At 41.3% G+C, this 23,336-nt stretch overlaps 6 non-coding genes across 6 annotated transcripts; all 6 read left to right on the top strand.

Annotated features, from left to right (window-relative positions):
* Positions 1-5,028: 5,028 nt before the first annotated feature.
* LOC135004830 (U1 spliceosomal RNA) lies at positions 5,029-5,192 on the top strand. Its single transcript, XR_010205553.1, has one exon. It is a non-coding gene; the product is annotated as a U1 spliceosomal RNA (small nuclear RNA).
* Positions 5,193-5,344: 152 nt separating this feature from the next.
* Positions 5,345-5,507, top strand: LOC135004844 (U1 spliceosomal RNA). The gene has a single exon (XR_010205567.1). It is a non-coding gene; the product is annotated as a U1 spliceosomal RNA (small nuclear RNA).
* A 674-nt stretch (positions 5,508-6,181) lies between these two features.
* Positions 6,182-6,345, top strand: LOC135004683 (U1 spliceosomal RNA). The gene has a single exon (XR_010205412.1). It is a non-coding gene; the product is annotated as a U1 spliceosomal RNA (small nuclear RNA).
* A 151-nt stretch (positions 6,346-6,496) lies between these two features.
* LOC135004847 (U1 spliceosomal RNA) lies at positions 6,497-6,660 on the top strand. The gene has a single exon (XR_010205570.1). It is a non-coding gene; the product is annotated as a U1 spliceosomal RNA (small nuclear RNA).
* A 13,226-nt stretch (positions 6,661-19,886) lies between these two features.
* On the top strand, positions 19,887-20,050 carry LOC135004652 (U1 spliceosomal RNA). Its single transcript, XR_010205383.1, has one exon. It is a non-coding gene; the product is annotated as a U1 spliceosomal RNA (small nuclear RNA).
* A 152-nt stretch (positions 20,051-20,202) lies between these two features.
* LOC135004964 (U1 spliceosomal RNA) lies at positions 20,203-20,365 on the top strand. Its single transcript, XR_010205669.1, has one exon. It is a non-coding gene; the product is annotated as a U1 spliceosomal RNA (small nuclear RNA).
* Positions 20,366-23,336: the final 2,971 nt, after the last annotated feature.

Raw genomic sequence — 23,336 nt, forward strand, 5'->3', positions numbered from 1 at the left:
ATCTTTGGTCTTTCGCCAATGAAGAAAGCAATCCCTCCCTCCAGCAGACCCTTCAACCACAATACAAGATCACAGCCAAAAGGCCGAGAAGCAACTACACTTGAGCTTAACAAAAATGGCTAAAACTTAGTGGAGGAAAGTGCAGTGCACCAAAACATAAGCTGACACAATCATGGAGAATGCGCCAGCATATATGCTCTTCTATCTATATTTTGCAAACATGCTCTTGTCCCCTCCAGCTGCTCTATGTAGATTTAACGTCTGGCAAGGTGCATAACCCACTGACAAGCAGGCACACTCCTGCATGAGTTTTCACTCTCACTAGCTGGATGATACACAATCATTTGCATGTGCTCCACCTCCGACACACCACCCACCCAACCACCCAGTCACCAGAGCCACCCACAAACCAACTGGCTCCGTGATTTAATTTGCACAGTGTAGTCATCCAGGCAGCATGTCCTTCTCAATGGAAGGATCTCTGGTTCCATGGAATCTTCCGCATTGGAATGCTGCGGAACAAAAAGGATTTAAATATTCAGCTTGCTAGCATTCAATGTACCTGCGGCTTGGCTCTAGCACATGGGTCTTCATCCTGTGGCCCTCCAGCTGCTGTGAAACTACACATCCCAGCATGCCCTGCCACAGTTTTGCTATAAGGTATGCTAAAACTGAGGCAGGGCATGCTGGGATGTGTAATTCTACAGCAGCTGGAGGGTCGCAGGTTGAAGACCCATGTTTTAGCATGCCTGTTCTATGATGCATGTTCCGTGATGTCACAATCAGCTTGGAATGGGGTGTCTAGCTGGCATTTGCTGACAGCCACTTGAGGGAGACACACATCAGGAGATGCAGCATATCGGAGGTCTTCGATGCCTTTCCAGCAAATGCACACCACCTGCTGCTGGTCTGGACACAAAACAATGCCCACAATCGAAGTCCCAAAATGCCCAACTACAGGATTCATGTAAGTAGTGAATTTAGGAATGAATTTAGAAGTAGGAAATTAAGTTAGTTCACAAGTACATTCAAATTCAGATCTAAAGTCTAGGTAGGCCTCACGTCCTGGCAGCCGCCAGCATTTAAAAATGCCTTGATTAGAGGTACGGAATTAAATGTAGATAAGAAGTAGACACAAAATAAGTCTCCGCAGAGCAGTTATCAGGTGTTTTTATCAATTGTTGCATTTAAAAAATCAAGCAATTAGGGAACACAATGTTGCAACAATGTAACCCTATTTGCAAAATAGTACTAAATAAGTTTGTCGATGTAAGACATTTGCAAAGGCGCATCCAAAACACGCTGGAAAATGCAACTGAATCTGTTTTTGGAGGCTAGAATAGGAAATGTGCATCGGTCCTACAAGTACTGAAAGCTCTTCTCCCATCTCCCTTTTCTGAAAAGCCATTTAATATATGGTTCCCAGATAGGGGACATATCAGATATTGCCTTTCAAAAGCAGCAAATATCATACCACTTCTATTGCCATCAAAGATAAACATTGATTGTTTTCAGATATTGGATTGAAAAAGCAGTCTTTATTGACATAAAGAAGCAAAAAAACATATATAAACATTACACACATAAGTACTGTGTTGCAGCACAGCCAAATCACAATACAAATGCTGTCGGTATAGTACAGTTCAAAAACTACAGTACAGGTCAGCCTACACTATAAATCATGAACTGCACTATACATTTAAACAATACAATAGTTAATAAGGCTATGGGTGTGGAGTGTAAGAGGGTGACGGAATCACAAGCCCAAAGCTTTATTGAAAGACAGACACATATAAAGGGAGGATTAATAAATACAAAGATACCCTTTACTATAGAATGTAGTCCAATCCGGTCTTTCAACTCTTCCACAACTGAAAAACGGATAGTGTTCCCAAGCCTTCCATCCTGGAATATCTTCAGTCTCTCGCCAATGAAGAAAACAATCCCTCCAGCAGACTCTTCAACCACAATACAATATCACAGCCAAAAGAGCGAGAAGCAACTACACTTGCGTTTAAACAAAATGGCTAAAACTTAGTGGAGGAAAGTGCAGTGCACCAAAACATAAGCTGACACAATCATGGAGAATGCGCCAGCATATATGCTCTTCTGTCTATATTTTCCAAACCTGCTCTTGTCCCCTCCAGTTGCTCCATGTAGATTTGACGTCTGGCAAGGTGCATAACTCACTGACAAACAGGCACACTCCTGCATGAGTTTTCTCTCTCACTAGCTGGATGATACACATTCATTTGCATGTGCTCCACCTCCGACACACCGCCCACCCAACCACCCAGTCACCAGAGCCACCCACAAGCCAACTGGCTCCGTGATTTAATTTGCACAGTGCAGTCATCCAGGCAGCATGTCCTTCTCAATGGAATAATCTCTGGTTCCATGGAATCTTCCGCATTGGAATGCTGCGGAACAAAAAGGATTTAAACATTCAGCTTGCTAGCATTCAATGTACCTGCGGTTTGGTTCTAGCACATGGGTCTTCATCCTGTGGCCCTCCAGCTGCTGTGAAACTACACATCCCAGCATGCCCTGCCACAGTTTTGCTATTAAGGTATGCTAAAACTGAGGCAGGGCATGCTGGGATATGTAGTTCCACAGCAGCTGGAGGGTCGCAGGTTGAAGACCCATGTTCTAGCATGCCTGTTCTATGATGCATGTTCCGTGATGTCACAATCAGCTTGGAATGGGGTGTCTAGCATGCATATGCTGACAGCCACTTGAGGCAGACACACATCAGGAGATGCAGCATATCGGAGGTCTTCGATGCCTTTCCAGCAAATGCACACCACCAGCTGCTGGTCTGGACACAAAACAATGCCCACAATTGAAGGCTCAAAATGCCCAACTACAGGATTAATGTAAGTAGTGAATTTAGGAATGAATTTAGAAGTAGGAAATTAAGTTAGTTCACAAGTACATTCAAATTCAGATCTAAAGACTAGGTAGGCCTCACGTCCTGGCAGCACCCAGCATTTAAAAATGCCTTGATTATAGGTAGGGAATTAAATGTAGATAAGAAGTAGACACAAAAGAAGACTCCACAGAGCAATTATCAGGTGTCTTTATCAATTTTTGCATTTAAAAAATCAAGCAATTAGGGAACACAATGTTGCGACAATGTAACCCTATTTGCAAAATAGTACTAAATTAGTTTGTCGATGTAAGACATTTGCAAAGGCGCAAACAAAACACGCTGGAAAATGCAACTGAATCTGTTATTGGAGGTTAGAATAGATGCAGGATCAAGTAGCTCAATGGGTAGGGTGTTTGATTAGAATTTAACAGGTTATAGGTTTGAATCCTGGGTATGATAGTTTGAGGTGTTATTTAATAAAGTATGTTTATATATTAGTCACACATGGCTTACTTGTACAAATGGCATGTCACCAGTTAGTGCTGACTGCTGATATGCCATTTACACAAACATGCCATGTGTGACTGTATATGCATTTAAGGAGGGCACCCCTGCAATACCACAAACCATTGAGTGTCAAGTATACTAGATATATCTTCATATCTCATGTGCTTTCTCTGAGACCAATCTTGTTATGCCCCTTCCCCACAAGGCATGCGCCTTTTGTCCATATTGCAAAAATGGGGGGGGGAGGGCATATAATTCTCTGTCACAGGGCACCAAAAAGTCTAGTTATGGCTCTGGTATGCATTATGTAATCTGGCAGACCATCTCTCCAACACTGGCTGGTTGGAATAGAAATCCGGTTATCTATGTGAGCAAATGACCATCAACGATTTACTCTCAAACACTAAAAAATGGACAAAAATGGTCCCCTAAACAAATTGGTTAAATTTTGGGTTTAACCAATTTGTGTAATGACCATTTTTGACCACTTTTCTAGTGTTTGGGAGCAAATGGTTAATTGACATTTGCTCCTATACATTACCAGATTTTCATTCCATCCATCCAGACTGGATAGATAGCCTGACAGATAATTGTGTAGTTTACGCCCAGGATAACTGTTAGTCATGCTTTATTTTATGGCGGCACATAAATGGGTGGACAGATCCAGGGCAAGCACTGCCCACTCATGCATAGTTGTCAACTGATGTGAAGTTCCAGGGGGCAATCTCAGTTATAAAGAGAAGTATCTGGAAATTGTCCCTAGTTAAAAAAAAAAAAAATTTTTTTTATCAACTCCATTTATTTAGTATGATATCCCAGGTGATAGGATGCCGGCAGTCAGAACAACATACTTTATTAAATAACACATCTCAAACTACCATACCCAGGATTCAAACCTATAACCTGTTGAATTCTAATCAAACACCCTACCTATTGAGCTATTTGATCCTGCATAAAAATTGTGAACATTATATGAAGCTATTGGTACTTTGCAAAAAAAAAGAATCAGCATTACAACGCAGCAGATCCATGCAGTTTGCAGCCACACACTACATGTATCTGCTCAGCCACAATGCTGATTATTTCTTCACAAAGTACAAGGTGAGCTCCAAACAGAATTCTCTAGCTTAGAATTATACCTTTCTTTGCCAAACCTAGAAGTCGGGCCCCCCACCCTGGGATCCCCCAGAGGGAGGCCTGCACCGTCATGCGGCAGGCTTGTCCGTTTTGGAAGCAGGCTGATGGGCAGCCCAGGATTGCTTCAGTCTGGGCTTGGCAGGTCTGGAAACATGAGCTTGCTTTGGGTATGCCTGACCTTGGGTACGCTTTACCTGGAGGATGAAAGGGCCAAGAAAAGTACTTTTAGCCTTCTGCGTGGTAGGAGTCATACTAGGTAGGCAAGCTGTTTTAGCAGTAGCCAGATCAGCTACAATCTTATTGAGGTCTTCTCCAAAAGGAGATTCAACTGAGGCAGCACAAGGGAACTCTCATCTGGGGACAACAACTGCAGGGAGAACACATATTTTCAGATGAACATGGTAGGGCAGAAGGCTGCCTAATACTGAAGCACCCCCAAACAACAAATCAAATGCAACTTACTTGACAATGATGTGCCTGAGCAACGGCCCTCCCCAGCCCTATCCCAAATCATACTTATTTTGCATAGGAGATACCATGGTCATGAAGATTGTTCTCCCAGGGTGAGGTTCATTCATTGCATTCTGGGTATGCTGACCCCTGTGATTTCCCCAAATGTGGGAAACTCGACTGCATTATTTGTGGTAGTGGGGGACTGTGTTTGTGCTTTCCTCTGGTCAGCTCTGGTAAAAGTCAGATTTCTTTGTCTCAGATCTTCCTCTAGCCTTGTTCTTCTTTCGAGAGTTCCCTTGTGCTGCCTCAGTTGGATCTCCTTCACTTGACAGGGGGGTGCCCGAGCAGCGACCCTCCCCAGCTCTAGCCCAACTCCTACTTACCTGCCAGGTGAGATACTATGATCATGAAGGTGCTTCTCCCAGGGCAAGGCTCACCCATTGCACTCTGGGTGTGCTGCCCCTGCGATTTCCCCAAATGTGGGAAACTTGACTGCATAATTTGAGTTTTCCCTGGTCGGCTCTCATGTAATTCAGATCTCTTTGTCTCAGGTCTCTCTCCAGCCTAGTTTGCTGTCTGGTTCCACTTCTTTTTTCTTGAGCCCCTCCCTTCTATACCCTTGTGCACTATCCTGACTTCTCCTCCCGTCTGCTTACTTTGTGCCTCCCAATGCACAATGCAAACTACGGGTAGTGCTGCAGGGCCCACACCCTTTTACTTGCTTTACAGAGCAGCTCTGGAGCTGTTACAGTGCCCAGCTGCAGCAAGAAATCAGCTTGAATGCTTCAGGGGCTGGGGAATGGCCAACATGAGCCCCACACCGAAGGAGGGTGGGGGTGCTTTATGCGAACTAGGGGTCATCCAAGCACCACAAAAGGCCTCCATGCCCTGCACGCTCCTTTTCTCTTTTCATATGCAGACGAGGGTTGAAGCCAACTTTGACCCACTGCTTGGATGACATCACCATATTCAAATCCATCTGCTGCAGGCCATCCCCCAGGAATGCTTGCACTAGTTGTTGCATTTGGTTTGTTGTTTGGGGGTGCTTCAGTATTAGGCAGCCTTCTGCCACCCCATGTTCATCTGAAAATATGTGTTCTCCCTGCAGTTGTTGTCCCCAGATGAGAGTTCCCTTGTGCTGCCTCAGTTGAATCTCCTTTACTTGACAGAGATGTGCCTGAGCAGCGGCCCTCCCCAGCCCTATCCCAAATCATACTTATTTTGCATAGGAGATACTATTGTCATGAAGATTGTTCTCCCAGGGTGAGGTTCATTCATTGCATTCTGGGTATGCTGACCCCTGTGATTTCCCCAAATGTGGGAAACTCGACTGCATTATTTGTGGTAGTGGTGGACTGTGTTTGTGCTTTCCTCTGGTCAGCTCTGGTAAAAGTCAGATTTCTTTGTCTCAGATCTTCCTCTAGCCTTGTTCTTCTTTTGAGAGTTCCCTTGTGCTGCCTCAGTTGGATCTCCTTCACTTGAAAGGTAGTGCCCGAGCAGCGACCCTCCCCAGCTCTAGCCCAACTCCTACTAACCTGCCAGGTGAGATACTATGATCATGAAGGTGCTTCTCCCAGGGCAAGGCTCACCCATTGCACTCTGGGAGTGCTGTCCCTTGCGATTTCCCCAAATGTGGGAAACTTGACTGCATAATTTGTGTTTCCCCTGGACGGCTCTCGTATAATTCAGATCTCTTTGTCTCAGGTCTCTCTCCAGCCTAGTATGCTGTCTGTTTCCACTTCTCTTTTCTTGAGCCCCTCCCTTCTATAACCTTGTGAACTATCCTGACTTCTCCTCCCGTCTGCTTACTTTGTGCCTTCCAAGGCACAATGCAAACTACAGGTAGTGCTGCAGGGCCCACACCCTTTTACTTGCCTTACAGAGCAGCTCTGGAGCTGTTACAGTACCCAGCTGCTGCAAGAAATCAGCTTGAATGCTTCAGGGGCTGGGGCATGGCCAACATGAGCCCCACACCGAAGGAGGGTGGGGGTGTTTAATGCGAACTAGGGGTCATCCAAGCGTCGCAAAAGGCCGCCATGCCCTGCATATCCCTTTTCTCTTTTCATAAGCAGACGAGGGTTGAAGCCAACTTTGACCCACTGCTTGGATGACATCACTTGCTGCCTTTCCAATGAAGCAAGTTTAATTTAGTAATAGGTGAAAAACCATCCCTACAAAGGTGTTAATCAGATACTTGGCTTTGTGGACACTTTTCAGAGAACAAATTTGTTAGCATAAAAATAAAGCCAGAAAATGAAGAGCTGTTTAATCACTCAATTGGATTTTTCTGCAAGCGTATTTCTTTTTCTCTGCAACCCACTGCTAAGTTGTGCTTCCTAGCTGTTCTTTTATAAAATCACTTAATCAAATCTAACTCTGATTACATCAGAGAAGGCCAGGTACCCTACACCATAAGAGGGGGTTTGAAATTTTGACTTGTCTACTTAAAGATCACCAAAATCTGATAACAAGGTAAATTACGTCCCTGGGTAGGATTGAACCACCAACCTTTTGGTTAATAACCGAACACGCTAACTGATTGCGCCACAGAGACACATTGCAAAAGTATATACTGACAAAGGCTAATAAGCATTCATCTAGAACGTTTCCTAGAAAAACTTTAAAAAGTCAATAATCTGGAGAGTTTTTGTAAGATGTTTCTTCCATCAACCAATGAAGAAACACATTGGTACTTTCCCATGATGAGTGAGTGCTTCAGGATCTCTTGCACTTACATGTGCAGCAGAGTACTGCAATGGAAGCATGCTGGGCCCATAACCCAGAGGTAGGCAGATTGAAACTATCCTCTGCTATATGCATTTTTTTTTGTTAATTAAAGTAATCCAAAACTGGGATTGATATTTTTGCTCTTTTATTTTTACTTAAAGTACAATAACTTTTATTATTTTAATTTGTTTTAATAGTATATTGACAGTATTGTTTTCTTTCAAAAATCCACTTAATTTTCTTTACCCTATTATTCAAATGGTAATTGACAAAAACAAACTACATTGTCACCAGAAGAGCAATAGAAAATGTACAAGTGATATATTAAAATCATCTTTCCAGCTTGAATTTCAATGATGCATTGGGGCAACGATTTTGTGAGAAACCTCTTCACCCTTAAATAAAGATTTTCTTAATTCCTTACCTGTGTGCTAATTAGATATCACCTTGTTTTCACATTAAACAGACTTCCACATGAGAAAGCAGCAAGGATGCAGTGGCGTTAATGTTTCCTGGTGTCAACCTGTATTATTTCAGTAGATATTGAAATGAGGATGCATCTTGCTGCCTTTCCAATGAAGCATGTTTAATTTAGTAATAGGTGAAAAACCATCCCTACAAAGGTGTTAATCAGATACTTGGCTTTGTGGACTCTTTTCAGAGAACAAATTTGTTAGCATAAAAATAAAGCCAGAAAATGAAGAGCTGTTTAATCACTCAATTGGATTTTTCTGCCAGCATATTTCTTTTTCTCTGCAACCCACTGCTAAATTGTGCTTCCTAGCTGTTTTTTTTTATAAAATCACTTAATCAAATCTAACTCTGATTACATCAGAGTAGGCCAGGTACCCTACACCATAAGAGAGGGTTTGAAATTTTGACTTGTCTACTTAAATATCACCAAAATCTGATCACAAGGTCAATTACGTCCCTGGGTGGGATTGAACCACCAACTTTTTGGTTAATAGCCGTACACACTAACTGATTGCGCTACAGCGACACTTTGCAAAAGTACATACTGACAAAGGCTAATAAGCATTCATCTAGAACGTTTCCTAGAAAAACTTTAAATAGTCAATAATCTGGAGAGTTTTTGTAAGATGTCTCTTCCATCAACCAATGAAGAAACACATTGGTACTTTCCCATGATGAGTGAGTGCTTCAGGATCTCTTGCACTTACATGTGCAGCAGAGTACTGTAATGGAAGCATGCTGGGTCCATAACCCAGAGGTAGGCAGATTGAAATTATCCTCTGCTATATGCATTTTTTTTTTGTTAATTAAAGTAATCCAAAACTGGGATTGATATTTTTGCTCTTTTTATTTTACTTAAAGTACAATAACTTTTACCTTTTTAATTTGTTTTAATAGTATATAGACAGTATTGTTTTCTTTCAAAAATCCACTTAATTTTCTTTACCCGATTATTAAAATGGTAATTGACAAAAACAAACTACATTGTCACCAGAAGAGCAATACAAAATGTACAAGTGATATATTAAAATCATCTTTCCAGCTTGAATTTCAATGATGCATTGGGGCAACGATTTTGTGAGAAACATCTTACCATTAAATAAAGAATTTCTTAATTCCTTACCTGTGTGCTAATTAGATATCGCCTTGTTTTCACATTAAACAGACTTCCACATGAGAAAGCAGCAAGGATGCAGTGGCGTTAATGTTTCCTGGTGTCAACCTGTATTATTTCAGTAGATCTTGAAATGAGGATGCATCTTGCTGCCTTTCCAATGAAGCATTTTTAATTTAGTAATAGGTGAAAAACCATCCCTACAAAGGTGTTAATCAGATACTTGTCTTTGTGGACTCTTTTCAGAGAACAAATTTGTTAGCATAAAAATAAAGTCAGAAAATGAAGAGCTGTTTAATCACTCAATTGGATTTTTCTGCCAGCATATTTCTTTTTCTCTGCAACCCACTGCTAAATTGTGCTTCCTAGCTGTTTTTTTTATAAAATCACTTAATCAAATCTAACTCTGATTACATCAGAGTAGGCCAGGTACCCTACACCATAAGAGAGGGTTTGAAATTTTGACTTGTCTACTTAAATATCACCAAAATCTGATCACAAGGTCAATTACGTCCCTGGGTGGGATTGAACCACCAACTTTTTGGTTAATAGCCGTACACACTAACTGATTGCGCTACAGCGACACTTTGCAAAAGTACATACTGACAAAGGCTAATAAGCATTCATCTAGAACGTTTCCTAGAAAAACTTTAAATAGTCAATAATCTGGAGAGTTTTTGTAAGATGTTTCTTCCATCAACCAATGAAGAAACACATTGGTACTTTCCCATGATGAGTGAGTGCTTCAGGATCTCTTGCACTTACATGTGCAGCAGAGTACTGTAATGGAAGCATGCTGGGTCCATAACCCAGAGGTAGGCAGATTGAAATTATCCTCTGCTATATGCATTTTTTTTTGTTAATTAAAGTAATCCAAAACTGGGATTGATATTTTTGCTCTTTTTATTTTACTTAAAGTACAATAACTTTTACCTTTTTAATTTGTTTTAATAGTATATAGACAGTATTGTTTTCTTTCAAAAATCCACTTAATTTTCTTTACCCGATTATTAAAATGGTAATTGACAAAAACAAACTACATTGTCACCAGAAGAGCAATACAAAATGTACAAGTGATATATTAAAATCATCTTTCCAGCTTGAATTTCAATGATGCATTGGGGCAACGATTTTGTGAGAAACATCTTACCCTTAAATAAAGATTTTCTTAATTCCTTACCTGTGTGCTAATTAGATATCACCTTGTTTTCACATTAAACAGACTTCCACATGAGAAAGCAGCAAGGATGCAGTGGCGTTAATGTTTCCTGGTGTCAACCTGTATTATTTCAGTAGATATTGAAATGAGGATGCATCTTGCTGCCTTTCCAATGAAGCAAGTTTAATTTAGTAATAGGTGAAAAACCATCCCTACAAAGATGTTAATCCGATACTTGGCTTTGTGGACACTTTTCAGAGAACAAATTAGTTAGCATAAAAATAAAGCCAGAAAATGAAGAGCTGTTTAATCACTCAATTGGATTTTTCTGCCAGCATATTTCATTTTCTCTGCAACCCACTGCTAAATTGTGCTTCCTAGCTGTTTTTTGATAAAATCACTTAATCAAATCTAACTCTGATTACATCAGAGTAGGCCAGGTACCCTACACCATAAGAGGGGGTTTGAAATTTTGACTTGTCTACTTAAAGATCACCAAAATCTGATGACAAGGTCAATAACATCCCTGGGTGGGATTGAACCACCAACCCTTTGGTTAATAACCAAACACACTAACCGATTGCACCACAGAGACACTTTGCAAAAGTACATACTGACAAAGGCTAATAAGCATTCATCTAGAACGTTTCCTAGAAAACTTTAAAAAGTCAATAATCTGGAGAGTTTTGTAAGATGTTTCTTCCATCAACCAATGAAGAAACGCATTGGTACTTTCCCATGATGAGTGAGTGCTTCAGGATCTCTTGCACTTACATGTGCAGCAGAGTACTGCAATTGAAGCATGCTGGGCCCCTTAACCCAGAGGTAGGCAGATTGAAACTATCCTCTGCTATATGCATTTTTTTTTTGTTAATTAAAGTAATCCAAAACTGGGATTGATATTTTTGCTCTTTTATTTTTACTTAAAGTACAATAACTTTTACCATTTTAATTTGTTTTAATAGTATATTGACAGTATTGTTTTCTTTCAAAAATCCACTTAATTTTCTTTACCCTATTATTAAAATGGTAATTGACAAAAACAAACTACATTGTCACCAGAAGAGCAATACAAAATGTACAAGTGATATATTAAAATCATCTTTCCAGCTTGAATTTCAATGATGCATTGGGGCAACGATTTTGTGAGAAACATCTTCACCCTTAAATAAAGATTTTCTTAATTCCTTACCTGTGTGCTAATTAGATATCACCTTGTTTTCACATTAAACAGACTTCCACATGAGAAAGCAGCAAGGATGCAGTGGCGTTAATGTTTCCTGGTGTCAACCTGTATTATTTCAGTAGATATTGAAATGAGGATGCATCTTGCTGCCTTTCCAATGAAGCAAGTTTAATTTAGTAATAGGTGAAAAACCATCCCTACAAAGATGTTAATCAGATACTTGGCTTTGTGGACACTTTTCAGAGAACAAATTTGTTAGCATAAAAATAAAGTCAGAAAATGAAGAGCTGTTTAATCACTCAATTGGATTTTTTTGCCAGCATATTTCTTTTTCTCTGCAAACCACTGCTAAATTGTGCTTCCTAGCTGTTTTTATAAAATCACTGAATCAAATCTAACTCTGATTACATCAGAGAAGGCCAGGTACCCTACACCATAACAGGGGTTTTTGAAATTTTGACTTGTCTACTTAAAGATCACCAAAATCTGATAACAAGGTCAATTACATCCCTGGGTGGGATTGAACCACCAACCTTTTGGTTAATAGCCGTACACACTAACTGATTGCGCCACAGCGACACTTTGCAAAAGTACATACTGACAAAGGCTAATAAGCATTCATCTAGAACGTTTCCTAGAAAAACTTTAAATAGTCAATAATCTGGAGAGTTTTTGTAAGATGTTTCTTCCATCAACCAATGAAGAAACACATTGGTACTTTCCCATGATGAGTGAGTGCTTCAGGATCTCTTGCAATTACATGTGCAGCAGAGTACTGTAATGGAAGCATGCTGGGTCCATAGCCCAGAGGTAAGCAGATTGAAACTATCCTCTGCTATATGCGTTTTTTTTTGTTAATTCAAGTAATCCAAAACTGGGATTGATATTTTTGCTCTTTTATTTTTACTTAAAGTACAATAACTTTTACCATTTTCATTTGTTTTAGTGCAAATGGCATATCAGCAGTCAGCACTAACTGGTGACATGCCATTTGTACAAGTAAGCCATGTGTGACTAATATATAAACATGCTTTATTAAATAACACCTCAAACTATCATACCCAGGATTCAAACCTATAACCTGTTGAATTTTAATCAAACACCCTACCCATGGAGCTACTTGATCCTACATCTTTTCTAACCTCCAAAAACAGATTCAGTTGCATTTTCCAGCGTGTTTTGTTTGCGCCTTTGCAAATGTCTTACATCGACAAACTTATTTAGTACTATTTTGCAAATAGGGTTACATTGTCGCAACATTGTGTTCCCTAATTGCTTGATTTTTTAAATGCAACAATTGATAAAGACACCTGATAATTGCTCTGTGGAGTCTTATTTTGTGTTTTGTGTTTAGTCTTTAGATCTGAATTTGAATGTACTTGTGAACTAACTTAATTTCCTACTTCTAAATTCATTCCTAAATTCACTACTTACATGAATCCTGTAGTTGGGCATTTTGGGACTTCGATTGTGGGCATTGTTTTGTGTCCAGACCAGCAGCAGGTGGTGTGCATTTGCTGGAAAGGCATCGAAGACCTCCGATATGCTGCATCTCCTGATGTGTGTCTCCCTCAAGTGGCTGTCAGCAAATGCCTGCTAGACACCCCATTCCAAGCTGATTGTGACATCATGGAACATGCATCATAGAACAGGCATGCTAAAACATGGGTCTTCAACCTGCGACCCTCCAGCTGCTGTGGAACTATACATCCCAGCATGCCCTGCCTCAGTTTTAGCATACCTTAATAGCAAAACTGTGGCAGGGCATGCTGGGATGTGTAGTTTCACAGCAGCTGGAGGGCCACAGGATGAAGACCCATGTGCTAGAGCCAAGCCGCAGGTACATTGAATGCTAGCAAGCTGAATATTTAAATCCTTTTTGTTCCGCAGCATTCCAATGCGGAAGATTCCATGGAACCAGAGATCCTTCCATTGAGAAGGACATGCTGCCTGGATGACTACACTGTGCAAATTAAATCACGGAGCCAGTTGGCTTGTGGGTGGCTCTGGTGACTGGGTGGTTGGGTGGGTGGTGTGTCGGAAGTGGAGCGCATGCAAATGATTGTGTATCATCCAGCTAGTGAGAGAGAAAACTCATGCAGGAGTGTGCCTGCTTGTCAGTGGGTTATGCACCTTGCCAGACGTTAAATCTACATAGAGCAGCTGGAGGGGACAAGAGCAGGTTTGCAAAATATAGATAGAAGAGCATATATGCTGGCGCATTCTCCATGATTGTGTCAGCTTATGTTTTGGTGCACTGCACTTTCCTCCACTAAGTTTTAGCCATTTTTGTTAAGCTCAAGTGTAGTTTCTTCTCGGCCTTTTGGCTGTGATCTTGTATCGTGGTTGAAGGGTCTGCTGGAGGGAGGGATTGTTTTCTTCATTGGCGAAAGACCAAAGATATTCCAGGATGGAAGGCTTGGGAACACTATCTGTTTTTCAGTTGTGGAAGAGCACAGAGGTCGGATTGGACTACATTCTATAGTAAAGGATATCTTTCTATTTATTGACCCTCCCCTTATATGTGTCTGTGTTACAATAAAGCTTCGGTTTTGTGAATCCCTCACCCTCTTACACTCCACACCCATAGCCTTATTAACTGTTGTATTATTGTATAGTTTAAATGTATAGTGCAGTTCATGATTTATAGTGTAGACTGGCCTGTGCTGTAGTTCTTGAACTGTACTATACCGTCAGCATTTGTATTGTGTTTTGGCTGTGCTGCAACACTGTATTTATGTGTGCAATGTTTATGTATGTTTTTTTTTATGTCAATAAAGACTGCTTTTTCAAGCCAATATCTGAAAACAATCAATGTTTATCTTTGATGGCAATAAAAGTGGTATGATATTTGATGCTTTTGAAATCCAATATCTGATATGTCCCCTATCTGGGAACCATATATTAAATGGCTTTTCAGAAAAGGGAGATGGGAGAAGAGCTTTCAGTACTTGTAGGACCGATGCACATAAAGAAGCAAAAAAACATACATAAACATTACACACATAAGTACCGCGTTGCGGCACAGCCAAAACACAATAGAAATGCTGACGGTATAGTACAGTTCAAGAACTACAGCACAGGCCAGCCTACACTATAAATCATGAACTGCACTATACATTTAAACTGTACAATAATACAACAGTTAATAAGGCTATGGGTGTGGAGTGTAAGAGGGTGAGGGAATCACAAGCCCGAAGCTTTATTGAAAGACTGACACATATAAGGGGAGGATTAATACATAGAAAGACATCCTTTACTATAGAATGTAGTTCAATCCGGTCTTTCAACTCTTCCACAATTGAAAAACGGATAGTGTTCCCAAGCCTTCCATCCTGGAATATCTTTGGTCTTTCGCCAATGAAGAAAGCAATCCCTCCCTCCAGCAGACCCTTCAACCACAATACAAGATCACAGCCAAAAGGCCGAGAAGCAACTACACTTGAGCTTAACAAAAATGGCTAAAACTTAGTGGAGGAAAGTGCAGTGCACCAAAACATAAGCTGACACAATCATGGAGAATGCGCCAGCATATATGCTCTTCTATCTATATTTTGCAAACCTGCTCTTGTCCCCTCCAGCTGCTCTATGTAGATTTAACGTCTGGCAAGGTGCATAACCCACTGACAAGCAGGCACACTCCTGCATGAGTTTTCACTCTCACTAGCTGGATGATACACAATCATTTGCATGTGCTCCACCTCCGACACACCACCCACCCAACCACCCAGTCACCAGAGCCACCCACAAACCAACTGGCTCCGTGATTTAATTTGCACAGTGTAGTCATCCAGGCAGCATGTCCTTCTCAATGGAAGGATCTCTGGTTCCATGGAATCTTCCGCATTGGAATGCTGCGGAACAAAAAGGATTTAAATATTCAGCTTGCTAGCATTCAATGTACCTGCGGCTTGGCTCTAGCACATGGGTCTTCATCCTGTGGCCCTCCAGCTGCTGTGAAACTACACATCCCAGCATGCCCTGCCACAGTTTTGCTATAAGGTATGCTAAAACTAAGGCAGGGCATGCTGGGATGTGTAGTTCCACAGCAGTTGGAGGGTCGCAGGTTGAAGACCCATGTTTTAGCATGCCTGTTCTATGATGCATGTTCCGTGATGTCACAATCAGCTTGGAATGGGGTGTCTAGCAGGCATTTGCTGACAGCCACTTGAGGGAGACACACATCAGGAGATGCAGCATATCGGAGGTCTTCGATGCCTTTCCAGCAAATGCACACCACCTGCTGCTGGTCTGGACACAAAACAATGCCCACAATCGAAGTCCCAAAATGCCCAACTACAGGATTCATGTAAGTAGTGAATTTAGGAATGAATTTAGAAGTAGGAAATTAAGTTAGTTCACAAGTACATTCAAATTCAGATCTAAAGTCTAGGTAGGCCTCACGTCCTGGCAGCCGCCAGCATTTAAAAATGCCTTGATTAGAGGTACGGAATTAAATGTAGATAAGAAGAAGACACAAAATAAGACTCCGCAGAGCAGTTATCAGGTGTTTTTATCAATTGTTGCATTTAAAAAATCAAGCAATTAGGGAACACAATGTTGCAACAATGTAACCCTATTTGCAAAATAGTACTAAATAAGTTTGTCGATGTAAGACATTTGCAAAGGCGCATCCAAAACACGCTGGAAAATGCAACTGAATCTGTGTTTGGAGGCTAGAATAGGAAATGTGCATCGGTCCTACAAGTACTGAAAGCTCTTCTCCCATCTCCCTTTTCTGAAAAGCCATTTAATATATGGTTCCCAGATAGGGGACATATCAGATATTGCCTTTCAAAAGCAGCAAATATCATACCACTTCTATTGCCATCAAAGATAAACATTGATTGTTTTCAGATATTGGATTGAAAAAGCAGTCTTTATTGACATAAAGAAGCCATAAAACATACATAAACATTACACACATAAGTACTGTGTTGCAGCACAGCCAAAACACAATACAAATGCTGTCGGTATAGTACAGTTCAAGAACTACAGCACAGGTCAGCCTACACTATAAATCATGAACTGCACTATACATTTAAACAATACAATAGTTAATAAGGCTATGGGTGTGGAGTGTAAGAGGGTGACGGAATCACAAGCCCAAAGCTTTATTGAAAGACAGACACATATAAAGGGAGGATTAATAAATACAAAGATACCCTTTACTATAGAATGTAGTCCAATCCGGTCTTTCAACTCTTCCACAACTGAAAAACGGATAGTGTTCCCAAGCCTTCCATCCTGGAATATCTTCAGTCTCTCGCCAATGAAGAAAACAATCCCTCCAGCAGACTCTTCAACCACAATACAATATCACAGCCAAAAGAGCGAGAAGCAACTACACTTGCGTTTAAACAAAATGGCTAAAACTTAGTGGAGGAAAGTGCAGTGCACCAAAACATAAGCTGACACAATCATGGAGAATGCGCCAGCATATATGCTCTTCTGTCTATATTTTCCAAACCTGCTCTTGTCCCCTCCAGTTGCTCCATGTAGATTTGACGTCTGGCAAGGTGCATAACTCACTGACAAGCAGGCACACTCCTGCATGAGTTTTCTCTCTCACTAGCTGGATGATACACATTCATTTGCATGTGCTCCACCTCCGACACACCGCCCACCTAACCACCCAGTAACCAGAGCCACCCACAAGCCAACTGGCTCCGTGATTTAATTTGCACAGTGCAGTCATCCAGGCAGCATGTCCTTCTCAATGGAATAATCTCTGGTTCCATGGAATCTTCCACATTGGAATGCTGCGGAACAAAAAGGATTTAAACGTTCAGCTTGCTAGCATTCAATGTACCTGCGGTTTGGTTCTAGCACATGGGTCTTCATCCTGTGGCCCTCCAGCTGCTGTGAAACTACACATCCCAGCATGCCCTGCCACAGTTTTGCTATTAAGGTATGCTAAAACTGAGGCAGGGCATGCTGGGGTGTCTAGCATGCATTTGCTGACTGCCACTTGAGGCAGACACACATCAGGAGATGCAGCATATCGGAGGTCTTCGATGCCTTTCCAGCAAATGCACACCACCAGCTGCTGGTCTGGACACAAAACAATGCCCACAATTGAAGGCTCAAAATGCCCAACTACAGGATTAATGTAAGTAGTGAATTTAGGAATGAGTTTAGAAGTAGGAAATTAAGTTAGTTCACAAGTACATTCAAATTCAGATCTAAAGACTAGGTAGGCCTCACGTCCTGGCAGCACCCAGCATTTAAAAATGCCTTGATTATAGGTAGGGAATTAAATGTAGATAAGAAGTAGACACAAAAGAAGACTCCACAGAGCAATTATCAGGTGTCTTTATCAATTTTTGCATTTAAAAAATCAAGCAATTAGGGAACACAATGTTGCGACAATGTAACCCTATTTGCAAAATAGTACTAAATAAGTTTGTCGATGTAAGACATTTGCAAAGGCGCAAACAAAACACGCTGGAAAATGCAACTGAATCTGTTTTTGGAGGTTAGAATAGATGCAGGATCAAGTAGCTCAATGGGTAGGGTGTTTGATTAGAATTTAACAGGTTATAGGTTTGAATCCTGGGTATGATAGTTTGAGGTGTTATTTAATAAAGTATGTTTATATATTAGTCACACATGGCTTACTTGTACAAATGGCATGTCACCAGTTAGTGCTGACTGCTGATATGCCATTTACACAAACATGCCATGTGTGACTGTATATGCATTTAAGGAGGGCACCCCTGCAATACCACAAACCATTGAGTGTCAAGTATACTAGATATATCTTCATATCTCATGTGCTTTCTCTGAGATCAATCTTGTTATGCCCCTTCCCCACAAGGCATGCGCCTTTTGTCCATATTGCAAAAATGGGGGGGAGGGCATATAATTCTCTGTCACAGGGCACCAAAAAGTCTAGTTATGGCTCTGGTATGCATTATGTAATCTGGCAGACCATCTCTCCAACACTGGCTGGTTGGAATAGAAATCCGGTTATCTATGTGAGCAAATGACCATCAACGATTTACTCTCAAACACTAAAAAATGGACAAAAATGGTCCCCTAAACAAATTGGTTAAATTTTGGGTTTAACCAATTTGTGTAATGACCATTTTTGACCACTTTTCTAGTGTTTGGGAGCAAATGGTTAATTGACATTTGCTCCTATACATTACCAGATTTTCATTCCATCCATCCAGACTGGATAGATAGCCTGACAGATAATTGTGTAGTGTACGCCCAGGATAACTGTTAGTCATGCTTTATTTTATGGCGGCACATAAATGGGTGGACAGATCCAGGGCAAGCACTGCCCACTCATGCATAGTTGTCAACTGATGTGAAGTTCCAGGGGGCAATCTCAGTTATAAAGAGAAGTATCTGGAAATTGTCCCTAGTTAAAAAAAAATAAATTTGATCAACTCCATTTATTTAGTATGATATCCCAGGTGATAGGATGCCGGCAGTCAGAACAACATACTTTATTAAATAACACATCTCAAACTACCATACCCAGGATTCAAACCTATAACCTGTTGAATTCTAATCAAACACCCTACCTATTGAGCTATTTGATCCTGCATAAAAATTGTGAACATTATATGAAGCTATTGGTACTTTGCAAAAAAAAAGAATCAGCATTACAACGCAGCAGATCCATGCAGTTTGCAGCCACACACTACATGTATCTGCTCAGCCACAATGCTGATTATTTCTTCACAAAGTACAAGGTGAGCTCCAAACAGAATTCTCTAGCTTAGAATTATACCTTTCTTTGCCAAACCTAGAAGTCGGGCCCCCCACCCTGGGATCCCCCAGAGGGAGGCCTGCACCGTCATGCGGCAGGCTTGTCCGTTTTGGAAGCAGGCTGATGGGCAGCCCAGGATTGCTTCAGTCTGGGCTTGGCAGGTCTGGAAACATGAGCTTGCTTTGGGTATGCCTGACCTTGGGTACGCTTTACCTGGAGGATGAAAGGGCCAAGAAAAGTACTTTTAGCCTTCTGCGTGGTAGGAGTCATACTAGGTAGGCAAGCTGTTTTAGCAGTAGCCAGATCAGCTACAATCTTATTGAGGTCTTCTCCAAAAGGAGATTCAACTGAGGCAGCACAAGGGAACTCTCATCTGGGGACAACAACTGCAGGGAGAACACATATTTTCAGATGAACATGGTAGGGCAGAAGGCTGCCTAATACTGAAGCACCCCCAAACAACAAATCAAATGCAACTTACTTGACAGAGATGTGCCTGAGCAACGGCCCTCCCCAGCCCTATCCCAAATCATACTTATTTTGCATAGGAGATACCATGGTCATGAAGATTGTTCTCCCAGGGTTAGGTTCATTCATTGCATTCTGGGTATGCTGACCCCTGTGATTTCCCCAAATGTGGGAAACTCGACTGCATTATTTGTGGTAGTGGGGGACTGTGTTTGTGCTTTCCTCTGGTCAGCTCTGGTAAAAGTCAGATTTCTTTGTCTCAGATCTTCCTCTAGCCTTGTTCTTCTTTCGAGAGTTCCCTTGTGCTGCCTCAGTTGGATCTCCTTCACTTGACAGGGGGGTGCCCGAGCAGCGACCCTCCCCAGCTCTAGCCCAACTCCTACTTAGTTGCCAGGTGAGATACTATGATCATGAAGTTGCTTCTCCCAGGGCAAGGCTCACCCATTGCACTCTGGGTGTGCTGCCCCTGCGATTTCCCCAAATGTGGGAAACTTGACTGCATAATTTGAGTTTTCCCTGGTCGGCTCTCATGTAATTCAGATCTCTTTGTCTCAGGTCTCTCTCCAGCCTAGTTTGCTGTCTGGTTCTACTTCTTTTTTCTTGAGCCCCTCCCTTCTATACCCTTGTGCACTATCCTGACTTCTCCTCCCGTCTGCTTACTTTATGCCTCCCAATGCACAATGCAAACTACGGGTAGTGCTGCAGGGCCCACACCCTTTTACTTGCTTTACAGAGCAGCTCTGGAGCTGTTACAGTGCCCAGCTGCTGCAAGAAATCAGCTTGAATGCTTCAGGGGCTGGGGAATGGCCAACATGAGCCCCACACCGAAGGAGGGTGGGGGTGCTTAATGCGAACTAGGGGTCATCCAAGCACCACAAAAGGCCTCCATGCCCTGCACGCTCCTTTTCTCTTTTCATATGCAGACGAGGGTTGAAGCCAACTTTGACCCACTGCTTGGATGACATCACCATATTCAAATCCATCTGCTGCAGGCCATCCCCCAGGAATGCTTGCACTAGTTGTTGCATTTGGTTTGTTGTTTGGGGGTGCTTCAGTATTAGGCAGCCTTCTGCCACCCCATGTTCATCTGAAAATATGTGTTCTCCCTGCAGTTGTTGTCCCCAGATGAGAGTTCCCTTGTGCTGCCTCAGTTGAATCTCCTTTACTTGACAGAGATGTGCCTGAGCAGCGGCCCTCCCCAGCCCTATCCCAAATCAAAAAAACACAAAAACTACCCACACAGGTGTGACCCTCTGTAGGAAATCAGTAGCGCTGTCCCCACCATTTATCGGAGATAATCAATAAATAATTAAAAAATGGCTAATTACTATTAAATTTTAAAACATATAAATCATATTTTATTAACATATATTGCTGCAGCAAAATTGACATACATAAAAATGCATATTGTGTATAGTGGATGCCTTTAATGTAAATGCTCCACATACACAAATGTATATACTTAATTACGTTTATTCTCTGAGGCTTGGATTTTAATAAGCTGACTTCAAAATGTCCACATAGATTAATGATAGACCAATGAGCTCGGCATTTACGGACACTGCTTGCATGAGTATGTCCTTAATTAATTAATGTCCCGAAAAAGATGTGTGCACACATATATCACTTTGAATGGATAGTTACCATGGGCGATAAGTTTTTCATTCACCTCTTTAGAACAGTCTGTTCAGGACCGTCCCAATTGGAAAGACTCCCTCTGCTGGTGCTTGTCCATTTACTGCAGAATATCTGGAGACAATATCCACGGGAATCCGTCCACAGTGCTCCGGCTCCCTCTGCTGGTGGCTAACCGCAATTGCAGGTGGACTGGCTGTTTTGTCGTAGCCAGAAGCCGGTGATCGTGTAAAACAAGCAGGAGGTGATAGTCACTGCCAGTAGGTCCTTTCGAAAACGCGTTTCTCCGCCTTCCCAGTGCGTTCAGCGGCTTCCTCAGTTCGAATGACCATCATCCCAATGAACACTTTATATAGCCCCACTTATTTGAAATTCCCGCGGCCATTCGCGCATGCGCACTCAAACGTGCGTTCCAAGCCTCAGTCTCATTACAAACTTTAAATAGACTCCAGCGGCCATTTTAGCTGGTTAAAACACACGATCCAAGCCTCATTATCACACCCGGAAGTTGCATCCATCGTTCTTATTAACAATATCAGAATCAAGCCTCGTTTTAAAACATAATTATCTACAACTTCATATTCAATTATACTGAACTCTAATGCAATTTGCTCAACAAGATTACGTCACTTAGTTTAATCATAATTAATTTATCATGATTACAAGTAATCCATGTCTTATTTGACAACATCAGTACAAATATGACCGTATTTAAGAACAATATTAATACTAGTCAACACATCCTATTTTATTAGCACAGGTGATAAATATATTAAATATACTGCTCAACAGTATCATTACTCGGAAATAAAAGGGGACTAATTTTGATTATAATTTGTACTTTATAATTTATAATTTAGATCCCCACACGCCATCTTGTGGTTCAAATACATAATTACATTAAGATCGAAAATGACATCATTATAACAAATACTTTTGTTAAGGAGGTAGCTCAAAACCGATATTTACATTACAAAAGTAGTCATTTACAACGATGGAAGGATAATATACCGAAGGGCCAGTTCCTTCGGATAAAAAGGAATTGTTCCACCAAAGAAGGAGCAAGAGAACAAATGGAATCTCTCTATGGGGCGTTTCTTACGCAGGGGTATCCAATATCTGTTCTTGACCAGGCTTGGAAGGAGGTGGAAAATATGGAAAGAGACCATTTATTGGATACCACCAGCAAAAATACTAGAAAGAAAAATAACAAAATGACGGATAGGACAACAATGTTTGTAACTAAGTATAATACTAGTGCATACAAGATCAAGAGGATAATTAAGAAGAACTTTTCTATTCTCAAGTTGGATGAGATGTTGAACTCCAATGTAGTCCTTAGTGAACAGGTAATATTTCGGAAGTCAGATAGTCTGAAGTCCGCACTAGCTCCAAGTTTTTTTAGGAGACCTGGGGAAAAATCCATGGCTCCAGATGCCCAAGGGGGACAAATAGATACATGGATACCCAAACCGCCATTAGGGTTCCATAAGTGTGGTAGACTAAACTGTACAACATGCAAACACACAAAAAAGAAAACCACACAATTTGTCTCATCTGTATCGGGAGAGAAATTCAATATAAAAAGTTTTCTGAATTGTAGATCCATGTATGTTATCTACGTCTTACAGTGTGGTTGTGGAGCACAGTACGTGGGGCGCACCACTCGGGCACTTCACGTTAGGTTCATGGAGCATAAAAGACAGATAGATAAAAAAGTAGGAAACACCTACCTATACCGCCATATTTTGGAATGCAATGGAGGGAAAAGTGATAATCTACAAATCATGGCAATTGAACAAGTGGCGGTAACCAGTAGAGGAGGTGATAGGTATAAAAGGTTATGTAAGAAAGAGGCTTTCTGGATCTTTAGCCTAA

The sequence above is a fragment of the Pseudophryne corroboree genome, unplaced genomic scaffold (genome assembly GCF_028390025.1).
Source record: "Pseudophryne corroboree isolate aPseCor3 unplaced genomic scaffold, aPseCor3.hap2 scaffold_195, whole genome shotgun sequence".
Taxonomy (NCBI): domain Eukaryota; kingdom Metazoa; phylum Chordata; class Amphibia; order Anura; family Myobatrachidae; genus Pseudophryne; species Pseudophryne corroboree.